Raw genomic sequence first — 12614 nt, 5'->3', positions numbered from 1 at the left:
CCTTGCCACTCCTCCACTGAAAGGTGGAGAGGAGCTAGGAATAAGAAAGTTTTAGTTTCAAATCCAGCAGGACCTGACTTCTTTATATTTTTCCAAAATCCTGCTTAAAAACAGACACACAACTTTATTTCAGCTTCTCATTTTCTTGAATTCTCCTTCCCTTGAATCTGTGCTCATCTTAGTGACTCACTTAGCTGGGAGAATGTGGGAGAAATGACATTTTAACTCACAAGCAGCCTTACAGTTTCTGTCTGGATCTCTTAGAGCATTTGGAATACTTTCTCTTGGAAAGGAGTTGCTGTGGTGTGAAAAACTCAGGGAAAGACCGAGTTCCAAAGACATGGACACAAAGGCTTATGGACAGCAATCTTTACAGAAGCATCATTTATAAATTAGCAATAGGTTAAATTTTCAGCAATAAACTGCTCGTTAATTTATAGCATATTTATGTCATTAAATGTTGGGCAAATTTTTAAGTCATATTCACAAACACAAAAAATTCACATAGAATGTGAATTAAAGAAATCAATATTTATATAGACTTCAAAGAAAGCAGGATACAAAAGCTGTATATTATATACCATGTGTCCTTAATTTTGTGAGAAACACAGCCGTATTTCTGTGCATATATTTTTTTATAAATATGTACACACAAAACCAACTGGAGGAAAATAATCTAACATATTAATAGTTGTTACCTGAGGCTGGTAAGACTGGGACTGATTTACATTTTTGGTATTCTATTTTTTTGTATTTTCTATATCATTGTTATAAACTTCTATTACTTTGATGATGATCTTTAAAAGAAAACAAATGCCATGAAAAAAAATATGTCATGCTCAGAAAATAGGGTTCTTTACCTGTGATTATGTGGTCCATTGCGATTGAAATCAGAGGGTTCTGGGCCTTGAAGCCTGAACTTTGCCCACTGGAACAAAATTGATTTTTCTACATTAGGACTCACCTATGATACTTGACACATCTGCAAGGCTTTATACTTAGGAAACAGAAAGTGATGTCAGAACAAAATTAAGCAGATCACATGATGAATTAGAGCATGAACTGCCATACTCAACGTAGCCAAACCTGAACTCATTCAAAAATGAACTTATTTTTGCCAAGTGATGGAAAAACTCATAGTTGTTTGGGCCTCTCCTGTTTCAGTTCTTAAGTGCTGGGGACAGCTAAAAGTAAATTAATTGTATTTTCTCACCTGATACATTTGATATATTTAATTCAATTTGTTTTTTCAATTTTTTATTAATTACTTTTATTGTTTCAAATTCAGACCTTTGCTGTAGGAATCACATTGATACGTATTACATATCTCTTAACTGATACAAAATCATATATTTATAACACTCTATCTCTCTGGGAGTTTGAATAAGTGGAACAGAATTTGAGTTCAGTGTTCAAAGAATTAGATTTATTAAATGAAGCATTGGAAAAATATTCTGCATTTGAGATAACCTGGACTTCAGTGAAGAAAGAGCTTTATAATAAAGGCTTTTGTTCAGAGATTATCTGAGCATAGCTCTATTACTGCACTCACAAAGTTTACCTGTTCATTCAACAGGTATTGATACAGCCCTATTACACACAGATGATCCTCTAGGTGTTCAGTGAACCACATGGATACATTTTGTGCTTTCAAATATCCATATATCACACATACATATAGATATAAATATCAGAAACATTAAAAGATGGGTATAAATATTGTAAATGTATCTATTAGTTACATATATAATAAAATAATGGTAATTTTAGAGAGTGATGGGCTATGAGCTAGAGAGTTAGTTGGGGCAAACTTTTTTTTTTTTGCGATACGCGGGCCTCTCACTGTTGTGGCCTCTCCTGTTGCGGAGCACAGGCTCCGGATACGCAGGCTCAGCAGCCATGGCTCACGGGCCCAGCCGCTCCGCGGCACGTGGGATCTTCCCGGACCGGGGCACGAACCCGTGTCCCCTGAATCAGCAGGCGGACTCTCAACCACTGCGCCACCAGGGAAGCCCGGGGCAAACTTTTGATTGATTTCTGTATTAATTTCCAGGATTGCTGTACAAATGATCACAAAATGAGTTATATAAAACAACAGAAATTTATTCTTCCATGGTTCTGGGAGATAGAAGTCTGAAATCAAGGTGTTGGGGAGGCCACCCTATCTCTGCAAACTCTAGGGGAGCTATGTTTCCTTGCCTCTTCTAGCTTCTGGTAGGTGCAAGCAATCCCTGGCATTCTGTGGCTCATTAGATGCGTCACTCCAATCTCTTATTGGCCAAGAGAGAAGAGAGGGAAGGGCTCTGTGTGGGAGAAGACGTATGAATGGAGTAAAGAAGATGGAGAGCCGTGCCCCAGATGGAACTGCAACGGTGACAGTATCCACCCCAGGCTGTCCTTCTTCACATGGCCTTCTTCCCTGTGTGTCTGTGTCCAAATTTTTCCCTTTCTTATAAGGATACCATCAATGGATTAGGGCCCAGTCAAATCCAGTATAACTTCATCTTAACTTGATTATATTTGTAATGATTCTATTTTTAAATCACAGGTCACATTCACAAGCACTGGGGGTTAGGATTTTAACATGTCTTTATGGGAGACACAATTCAATCCATAATAAGTGCTAAGAGAGGGCCCCTATGGAAGAGGACATTAGAAATAGAATCTGACTGATGAGAAAAAGGAAGGCACCTGACAATCTGGGAGGAAGAAATGGTTTTAGGCAAAGGGCAGTATAAAGTCCTAGAGCTGGATCACTCCTGAGAGAGACAGAGAGACAGAGACAGGGAGAGAGTCTAAGACCATATATGTGAGCAGGAACCATATCAGAGGGAGCTTTGTAACTCACATAAGGAGTTCAGGTTTTAGTCTATTCAATGTGAAGCTACTGAAGTGTTTTATCCACAGAAAAATTAAGATGAGATCTATGCTTTCAAGGAAACATTCTAGATGTTATGCATGAGAATAGTAAAGACACTTTTGCGGTAATCCAGGAGAAAAATGATGGTGGCATGGAAGCTGGTGGTCCAGTAGAGTTAATGAGATTCACTCTGAGAAGCTGGTCTACCAGAAGTCACTGAATTGGACATAAGGTGGGAGAGAGGAAACAGGTGGAGGGAAGGACAGCCTGGGGTGGATACTGTCACCGTTGCAGTTCCATCTGGGACACGGCTCTCCTTCTTCTTTACTCCATTCATACGTCTTCTCCAACACAGAGCCCTTCCCTCTCTTCTCTCTTGGCTCTAACGTGGCTGCCAAATTATTGACACGCGTAAGCTGCTCTTTCAAATGTCAGAACAAATGCAGGAGGATTGTGAAAAAGCAGAGACCTAGAGTCACACGGACCTGGGACAACCCTTCCATCTCAGCTGCCCAGTGTTCTGTGTGATACTTTGCTTCCCGAAGCCTTAATCCTCAAGGGTTCAATGAGTGGCTGGGAGGATGATTTTAGATTTTGTATTTACTGATAGGTGATAGATGACAGAGAGATGGATGATAGATAGATGAATATAGATATAGATGTAAATATATAGATACTGTGGGTCAAGCACACCATGAATGTACGTTTAGGAGAAAAGTGGGGGAAGAGACAGAAGCCAGGACCAAGGCAACATGGTAGATGCAGTAGTTTGGTGGAAAGGTTCTCTGTGGTTTTGGATTCAGATAGATCCAAACAAGAAACGAGACCCTGTGCCTTCGCTTATTAAATAAACCTCACTTTCCACTTTACCCGCTCTTACAGGACTCTGGTGACGATTTGTAAAATGTATGAAAGGTGCCTGGAACGGAAGAAACGCCTGAAATATGACTTCCCTTCCCTCTTTGCTCTGCCCAGAGCCCTGCCCGCCAGAACCCTGGCAAGTCCAGGTCATCATCTAGTGTTAAATTCAAGACAGTAATTTTTCAAACTTTAACTTTTCTCTGAATTTTTCTAATAAAGAAACAAATTTCCCCTCTCCCACCACTATCGTGATAAGTTAACACAGAGCAATGTCCAGGGGTATAGGGACAAAGTTAGGAGAACTTCCAATTTCCTAATTCAAATGATAACAGGGGGTCTGAACCAGAGGCAGGAGGCTGTCAGTCAGATGTCTTGTGGTCCCTTGCAGTTCAGGGAGTCTCTGCAAAGCTGAGTCCTGGTTCCAGTACAGCCGCGCAAGACTCCGAGAAAGGGCAAACTTTCAGACGGGTGAATTGAGCCTGGGACCCAGTACTCTGCCTTACTTCTCTTTTCTAAAAGACTTTGCAGCCCCTCTCAGCTCTAAAACGCGATGATGTATCTGCTTTTAGTGTAAGGGGTCCAATGCTAAGGCCATTCTCAAAATCCGGTTACATAGATGCATCTAACGTCTTTCACGGGTTTCCCGGCTTCTAGGCAAGCTGACAACTGAACTAAATTCAAGATTTAGGCAGCCTTCCGTGATTCTTTTTTTTTTTTAAGTGTCATCTTGTATCAGTGACTTCCTGCCAGGAGTTCAAAGAGGAAGGAAGGTGAGGATGCCAGTACAGCCAGATTCCTTTTCACACAGCCTCTGCGAGGGACCCCAGGGGTTTGGGAGTCAGAGCGGAGCACAAAGGGCCAGTGAGCTGTAACCTCACAGCTGCTGGGGGTGCAGCCTCTGGCCTTCTTCCCTGCTTCTTCCTGGATGAGGAACCAGGGGACAAGCTAGCCAAGAGCTGCAGTACCCTCTGGGACACGGAACCTGATTAGACCAGAGGAAAGTCTGGGAACACGGTGTCCTGAAGTGCTTTAAGGTTAGGCAAACAAAAGGCTGGAGGGATCTGGGAACTGGAGAGAGACCCACCGTGGTTCAAGCGTGCAAAACTCACCATGGAGTTTGCACCTTTGTATTAAAAGTCAAAAATAAGTAAGCAGCATGCTGGACACTCAGTATTATCTACTTTGTGATTTACTGAGAGCTACCAGGGGTCAGGTGTACAGTCCTATAAGGATACTAGTCAAGCAGCTGAGGAGAAACTGAGCAGGAAGGAGAGATGGCCGTGTGTCACGGACTCATTGACTCCAGGGGGGTCTACGTGACATTGGGAGGGAAATAAGGTGTAAATGCAAATACCCTCTCTAAAGAGTACCACAGAATCAGCGTAGAGCACTGATTCTCAATCCTCTTGCAGAGTAAGTTTGAATGCAAGGGAAAGCATTTGTTACCCGGAAAGAAACAGGAAGAGGAGTCCTAGACGTTTAAGACAAAAGGTCCACTACCCCAGTTTCCAGGAGATCAGCCATTGGTTTGTTTTCACCCCTGCCGGGCCACCCAAAACAGCTGTGTCCCTCAGAAAATTGCCTCCCTGCCTGAGCCCCATCTGTGCGATGGCACGGTGGTGCCATTCTGGCCACAAAATATGTAAGATACTACGGACCCCGTGGCTCTGCCTGCATGTCAGTTGAACTCACTTTTATCACTAGTAGAAATATTTAATGCACTTTAGAACTTAGAACATAATTAACTAGAAATAATGTTTGACGAGATTTGAGAGCACGTGTAGAACACTATACCTTGAAAAACAAAAAGACAAAAGACAACATATTAAGTTGATGTCAGGGATTTTTTAAAAGAAGACTAATTATAGGAAAGTTAATACACTCTAAGGGGTTCAGTAAATATTTAGTTACTCTTGTTCAGTGACCTTGGACCAATTCCTTAATGTTCTAAACAAAAACCAACTAAGTTCAGGGACCATGATCTCTTTCTTCTGCTTCTGAGTCATAAAATCCATCATAAATTCTTACTGAGTGTTAGTCTTTGCATGAGCCTGGAACACATGTGACTACATTAAATGCTGCTTTCCCATCCTTTCCAGGCTGTCTGAAAACTTAGATTTGACATGCCGAAATAGAAAAGTAAATTTATCTCCAGAGATACAAGTTTGGATTGTATAGCAGTTGTGCAATTTTCCCAGCATTTTAGGGACTCTCATATTCACGTGTCAACAAGTAGTAAACTAGAAGAGGGTCAGTTTTTCACTTCATGCATTTGAAAATGGGTGCCTGTTGAGTGTCTTGGGAGTCTGTTGGGATCTACTTTGTTACCTTTCACCCAAGGCTATTTTTGTTTGTTTGTTTTTATCGGAGTATAGTTGATTTACAATGCTCTGCTAGTTTCAGGTGTACAGCAAAGTGAATCAGTTATGCGTATACATATATCCACTCTTTTTTAGATTCTTTTCCCATATTAGGTCATTACAGAGTATTGAGTAGAGTTCCCTGTGCTATACAGTAGGTTCTTATTCATTATCTATTTTACGTATAGTAGTGTGTATATGTCAATCCTAATCTCCCAATTTATCCCTCCCCAACCCAAGGCTATTCTTGACCTCCCACATCCAACATCACCATCCTTATCCCCTATCATGGCACCCTTTTTACTACCTTGGTCCTCCAGTTCTTATCTCATTATCCCTGTAAAATGGAAGAGGGAACACCTTGGGATGTTTGGAGGAATGGCAAGCAGGACTAATAAGCATATATATTTGTCTCTTTCGGGCATCGCAAACAGGATGGGAGGCTTTTGAAATAAAATAAATAGATATTTTATTGGTTAAATGAGCAAAGGATTGAATGTATGATTGCCCTTGTGGTCTAAACTACTGAGATATTTTTATGTGGTTCTACTTCCTAGTTCTAGAGACATGTTAAAAAACAATTATTCCCTGAATGATTATAGTGATGGCAGCTGTACTGGACTGTCTACCATTTCAGGGTGGTTATGTTGAAGTCTTTCGCGTACACAAGTGTCAAAAACAACAGCACAGCAACAAAGCAACAACTAGTTACGTAAAAGTTTATTGAAGCAAAGGGTCACGATTGCCTCTGCTCAGCATCAAAAGAGTCATTAAAATTGTCTAGTCCAGTGGTTTTCAAACCACAGGTTGTGACTCATTAGTGAGTCTGAAGTCAGTTTAATGGGTTGTAACCAGCCATTTTTTAACGACCAAAGGATACAATAAAAATAGAATGAAATACATAGTGCATAAAGCTGGTAAGTTTAACTGTCTTTTTGAAATTTGTGCTTCAGCTATGCATGTACATTATTTATACATACATGAAACGTATATATGTTCTTATATATAATGACTGAAACAAAAATGTTACACACTTTCTTATGTGTGTATAACCTGATGACACATGCTGTGGATCATCGGCAGCAAATAGAATAAATAAAAATAAGCACTGGTCTAGTCTCACTACTTACATGTCTCTATGGGATACCTACCTAGTGGTCATCCTGACTGTACTCGAACGTTCTCACTGCTTATTCTCTCATTGAGTAAATGCCTTTAATTGTGCTGGGTCAAAATATGTCTTTCTGGAGCTCACCTATTGCATTGGCCATATTTCTACCACCAAGCACTTTTCAGATAAGCCTAATTTTTCTTCCATTTAATAACCTTTCAATATTTAAACAGAGATATGTTGTCCTTGCTAAGAGTTTGCTTCACCTTATGAAGAATTCCAAGAGTCCAGTTGTCCCTCAGCGGCTTGGAGAAGTTTCGGGACCGGATTTCTCTAGGCCCCGCAGAAGTTTGAGCTGCCTATAGTTCTTGGAAAGTCAGACAGAATTAGTAGATCAGTCTGAGGAGAGAGGAGCCAGGTGTGACAGTGATCTGCCCAGGAGAAGGGCCTTCAGAAGTGGCCACGTGTATGGTTTGCGACACTACTTGCGAAATCCGGGAGGCACATGCCAGGAGTTCTTTCTCTGCGGAGTCCCACTTTGAGAGGCACGCGCTGAAGGAGAGGGAGTGGCAAGTGGGAGGAGATGGTGCATAAAGTTTTTTTAGCTTTAGTCATAGATTATAGAAACACACACTACTATAAATACATATAAATATCTCATGCCCACTTCCTGAGAAAAACATGTTAGTTTATGTTCACAACTGTTTCCTTTGAAAGAAGCTATTAATAAAAGGAGCTCAATATCTGAATCTGAGCAGCCAATTAAAATGTTAAAAAAGAAAAGCTTATCTTCAGTTCCTTTTTTAGGAGATGTTGCAAATATAGACTGTGGCTTAAGCAAAGACAGCTGTTTCATTTCACATGCAAAGGCACCATTTAAAAAGCAGCACTGAAAAAAAATGGGCTTGGCGGTAATTCTTTGCAGTAAAGTTGTGGATTTTCCCCCCATACTTTGACTGAAAGCATTTTGGAAAAGCATTTCTCTGTTGTTTTTATTTTTTCTTTTCTCAAAATTTTTATTCCTTCAGAATGTTTAATTAGTTCCTCTCTTCGAGTAAAAGTATGTCAGAATCCAAATTTCTAGAAGAAAACCTGCCATTCGTTCTCATCAGCAATCACTAAAGATTAAAAAGACATTTAATAAAATTTACTGAAATAAAAATGTTTGCTGATGAATTTTTTAAAGGGATTAACCACTACTACAGCAGAAATGGACTAGTATAGATTTTATATAAACATATGGAACATAGTAAATGCCCTCAAAGCAATTACTTAAGGGAATGATTGCCATTTCAGTTGTTAAGTATAGAAAAATGAAGGTTTAAGTGTCCAGTGAAAAGAAGTCACGTGACCATTGACCATTGTTTTCACATGTTATTCAGCCCTCTCTAGGCCTCAATATTTTCCTTATGTAAAATAATTCTAAAACTATTTATATGAATTCTACTTTGTGCCAGGCATCGTTCTAGATTCTGGGTTTACGCATAAGTAGGATCAAGAAAGCTGCAGTCAATGTTGATTTCTTGACAATTATTACTGAGAAAAAATAAAAATTAAAACCACATTTCAGACTTCTCCTCTGAGCTCTAGATTCACATACTCAGCTATCTTCTTCCAGTTTCCCAGGCATTTCAGATTTACTGTGTGCAGCACTGAACTTGTATTTTCTCCCAAATCCTTTTCACTCTCAACCTTCCCCAACAAGGAGGCCAGGGTTTAACCTGGGAGTAACCCTTGACGCTTAGCCCATCCCCTATTAAAGTCATCACCAAGTCCCTTTGAGTTTATTTCTAAACTACATTTAGAAGAGTCTGTTCACCACCTGAAACCATAATTGTTCTCTTTAGTTGTTGTCTTTGACTACTCAACAAAGTAATTTGAAAAATTAAATTAGAAAAGCGCAGCACTTTCCCTTCCATGCTTATAACCTTTTAAAGACGGTCCATTGCACTTAGGATAAAATATTAAGTCTTCAACACGGTCCTCAACACTTTCCATCTTTCGGCCCCACCTACCAATCTAGCACCATCATCCTCTCCTCCTTGGTTTCTATTTCCCACCTGCGTTGTCTTTGTGTCTGTTTCCCTGTCCTTCAAACTCATTCCCACCCCAGGGCCTTTGCGCAGGATTTCCTTCTGCATCCAAAGCTCCTTGCTGTGCTCCTCTCCTTGTTAATTTCAACATTTATTTCAAGTCTCAGCTTAAATGTCTCTTCTTCAGAAAAGCTTTTCATGCCTTGAACGATTTAAAGGAAGCCTCACCTTGTTTCCTCCTTTATATCACCTGATGTTTTTCATTTTCTAGCACTTATAAATGTTTCTTCATCTACTGATATGTTTACTTATCTGTCTAAAGTCTCTTTTCTTCTCTAGGCCTCATGTTTCACAGACACTGGGATGATGTCCATTTCTCTCAGCCTATTTGTTCCTCAAGCTCGTGGCACACAGTAAGCATTCAATTGTGTGTTTGTGACTGAATCTATAAATCAATGACTAAAGACGTGAAAAGAAAACTGAAAGACAGTTGGGATAGAATTTTCAAGCTATAAGAGATAAGTAAATAATGAGCCTAAGCAGGAAGCTATGCGATGGTAGGAAAAAAAACCATAGGATTTAAAGACCAAAAAATGAGAGTTCCAGGGCCAGCTCTGTTATTTAATTAGCTCCAAAATTTGGGGAGACTTGCTTAACTTCTGTTATACTCAGTTTTCTCATATGCAAAATAGGGATAATAATACCAGTGATGTTGTGAAAGTCAAACAAAGTAATATATGTGAAAGCACTTGGTAAATTGCAATGCAGTATGAAATTTTTGTTGTTAAAACAAAAATGTACAGGGATAGCTCAGTGAAAGTTTAAGGTATACATTTCTAGTTGCTGGCTTCTATGCTTTTCATTTTTAGGAGATTGCCAAGGAGAGAAATTGGTACACAAAACAGGATTGAAGTAAATTCTGTATGATTACTTTCATTCACTTCTTCATGTAATAATTCAGTAAGTATTCATTAGATACATTCTATGTACCAGCCTCTACACTTAATATCTTTGGCCCTTTAAAGATATAAATAAAGTTATCATTTTTCATCTGGAAAGGTAAATCTAGAGTCTTAGTGATGCAAACAGTAGTGACAAGTAGCCTAGCAAAAGTTCGGGAAAACCTTCCCAAAGAGATTTTGGGGATAAGAAAAAAGTCTGGAAATGAATTCAGTTTTTACAATTTACTTTGGACAGATTGTTTAGCCCAATTCTTTGTTTTTAGAGAAAATGGAGGTCAATAATATCTACTTCCAGTATTGTTATGAAGAATCATTTAGATATTATATGAAGAAAACTAGGTATACACATCACTTAATAAATATTAGTTTTCTTCTTTCCCTTTGTTTTCTCAAATCTTTTCATTAGATGCAAAAGTAACCAAGCACACACTTATTACTGGCAAACAGATCTCTCTGTGCGATGAAAAAATACTGGAAAACTGGTACCTGAAAGAAAATACACTAGCCTAGGAGCTGCTTCTTAAGTCCTAACCACTGGACTGCCAAGGAATTTGCTAGAAGCTGCTTCTTTTAAACAGCCTTCATCATGTCCTGTCTTTACTGTAGAGAGCAAACATTCTGTAAGGCACCTATATGATACCATCTTGTCCATACGCAATTTGTGACTCCTCGCCAGTGATTTTTTAGAGTGTTGTCCACATCATTCACTGAAAATATTTATACAAAGAAGGGAAAGAACAAGGTGACAGCAGCAAAAGTCTTTCCAAGCACACATGGAGTTACCTTTGGCAAAGGGCATCAGCAAATCACAGCCTTAAGGCTTGTGTCACATTTCTGGTAAACAGAAACGAACACTGTTCCCCTGTGGATGGTCTTGTCCTCTAAACAATTTTGAAATGCCTTAATCTCTCAAATTCATCTGAATGCTTTTAGGCAGTACTTGAGGAGAGCTGCTTAGTGTCATGTGGGAACATTATTCACGCTTTTTGAAGAGAGAGCTTGCAGTTGATTTGAGAGCAATTCAGTAGAGTGTTTAAAATCACGGGGCTCTGGAGTCAGGTAGTCAAGGGTTCAAGTTGGGTTCAAATTATCTTATCACAACTGAAGGATCTGCAGAGTGAATTCCTTTCCTATTGTCACGGTAACAAATTGCTACAAATTAGTGACTTAAAACAACACAAATTTACTATCTTACAGTTCAGGAGGCCAGAGGTCTAAAATGGGTCTGTGGCAATATGTTCCTTCTGAAGGATTTACAGGAGAATCTGTTCCCTTGACATTTCCAGCTTCTAGGGGCTGCCTAGAAGCAACCCTTGGCTGCTTAGCTCACGGCTCCATCCTCCGTCTTCAAAGTCAGCCACACAGCAGCCTCTCCCTCTCTGACTTCTTGTCTCCTTCTTATAAGGACTCTTATGATTGCATGGGCTGACCATGTAATAATCCAAGATAATCTCCACAACCCAAGATCTTTAATTTATTTACACCTGCAAAATTCCTTTTGCCATATAAGCCCCTTTTGCACTATAAGTTTCCTTTTTGCTTATATTCATAGGTTCTAGGACATCTGGGGAGAGGGGGAGGGTATTCAGCCTACAGCAGGGAGCAAGTTTCCATTGCCTCAGTTGTCCTGTCTGTCACACGAGGATTGCAATAGTTCCTACCGCACAGGGCTGCTAGGAGAATTAAATAGAATCACACACGCTGTTATTTAGTTAAGCACTGCAACAGATTAAGTGACCCAGGAGCTTCGGACACATTAAAGAGAAGTGTAGAGCTGATCCCTGCTGTTGGTGGAGACAGGCTTTAAATCAGTAATCCCCCAAATAAATGTGTGCTTGAAAATTGTAATAAGTGCTACAAGGGAATAGTAAAGGGTACATTGGCAAGGAGGCCTGATCTGGTCTAGAAGCATCAGGGAAGACTTCTCTGAGCAGGTAGCTTTTAGTTGAGATTTTATGAATGAATAGCTGAGATAAAAGGCAGAGAAGAACATTCCAGAAAGTGGAAATATATGTGCAAATGGGCATAGTGCATTCAAGGAACTGGAAAGCAGGGCAGAGAGTGGCAAATTATCATGCGGCAGGAGTAGCCAGGGACCAGAGCAGGTCAGGCTCGGAAAGGTTGTGTTAGGATTTTGGAGGCTTATCCTAAGAAAAACAGCAGGAGTGGTCTGACCAGATTGCTTATGAGACAGTATTGCTCTGGGTGCTGCACAGAGAATGGAGAACAAGAGTGGAGGCAGGAACACCAGGATAGAGGTCTGGCCTTGGTCCAGGTGAGAGAAGATGGGGTGTCATGGACCAGGATCCCGGGGAAGCAGACTCTGAGCTGGCAAGCAGCAGGCAGGTGGTCTGTCACCGAGAGCTCTTGGGATCATTGCCAAGAGATGGGAAAGAGACAAGATTGGGCAGAGCCTGAAGGATGTTC

The sequence above is a fragment of the Neophocaena asiaeorientalis genome, unplaced genomic scaffold (assembly GCF_003031525.2).
Source record: "Neophocaena asiaeorientalis asiaeorientalis breed wild unplaced genomic scaffold, Neophocaena_asiaeorientalis_V1.1 scaffold14, whole genome shotgun sequence".
Classification (NCBI taxonomy): Eukaryota; Metazoa; Chordata; class Mammalia; order Artiodactyla; family Phocoenidae; genus Neophocaena; species Neophocaena asiaeorientalis.
This window is presented reverse-complemented; position numbering follows the sequence as displayed.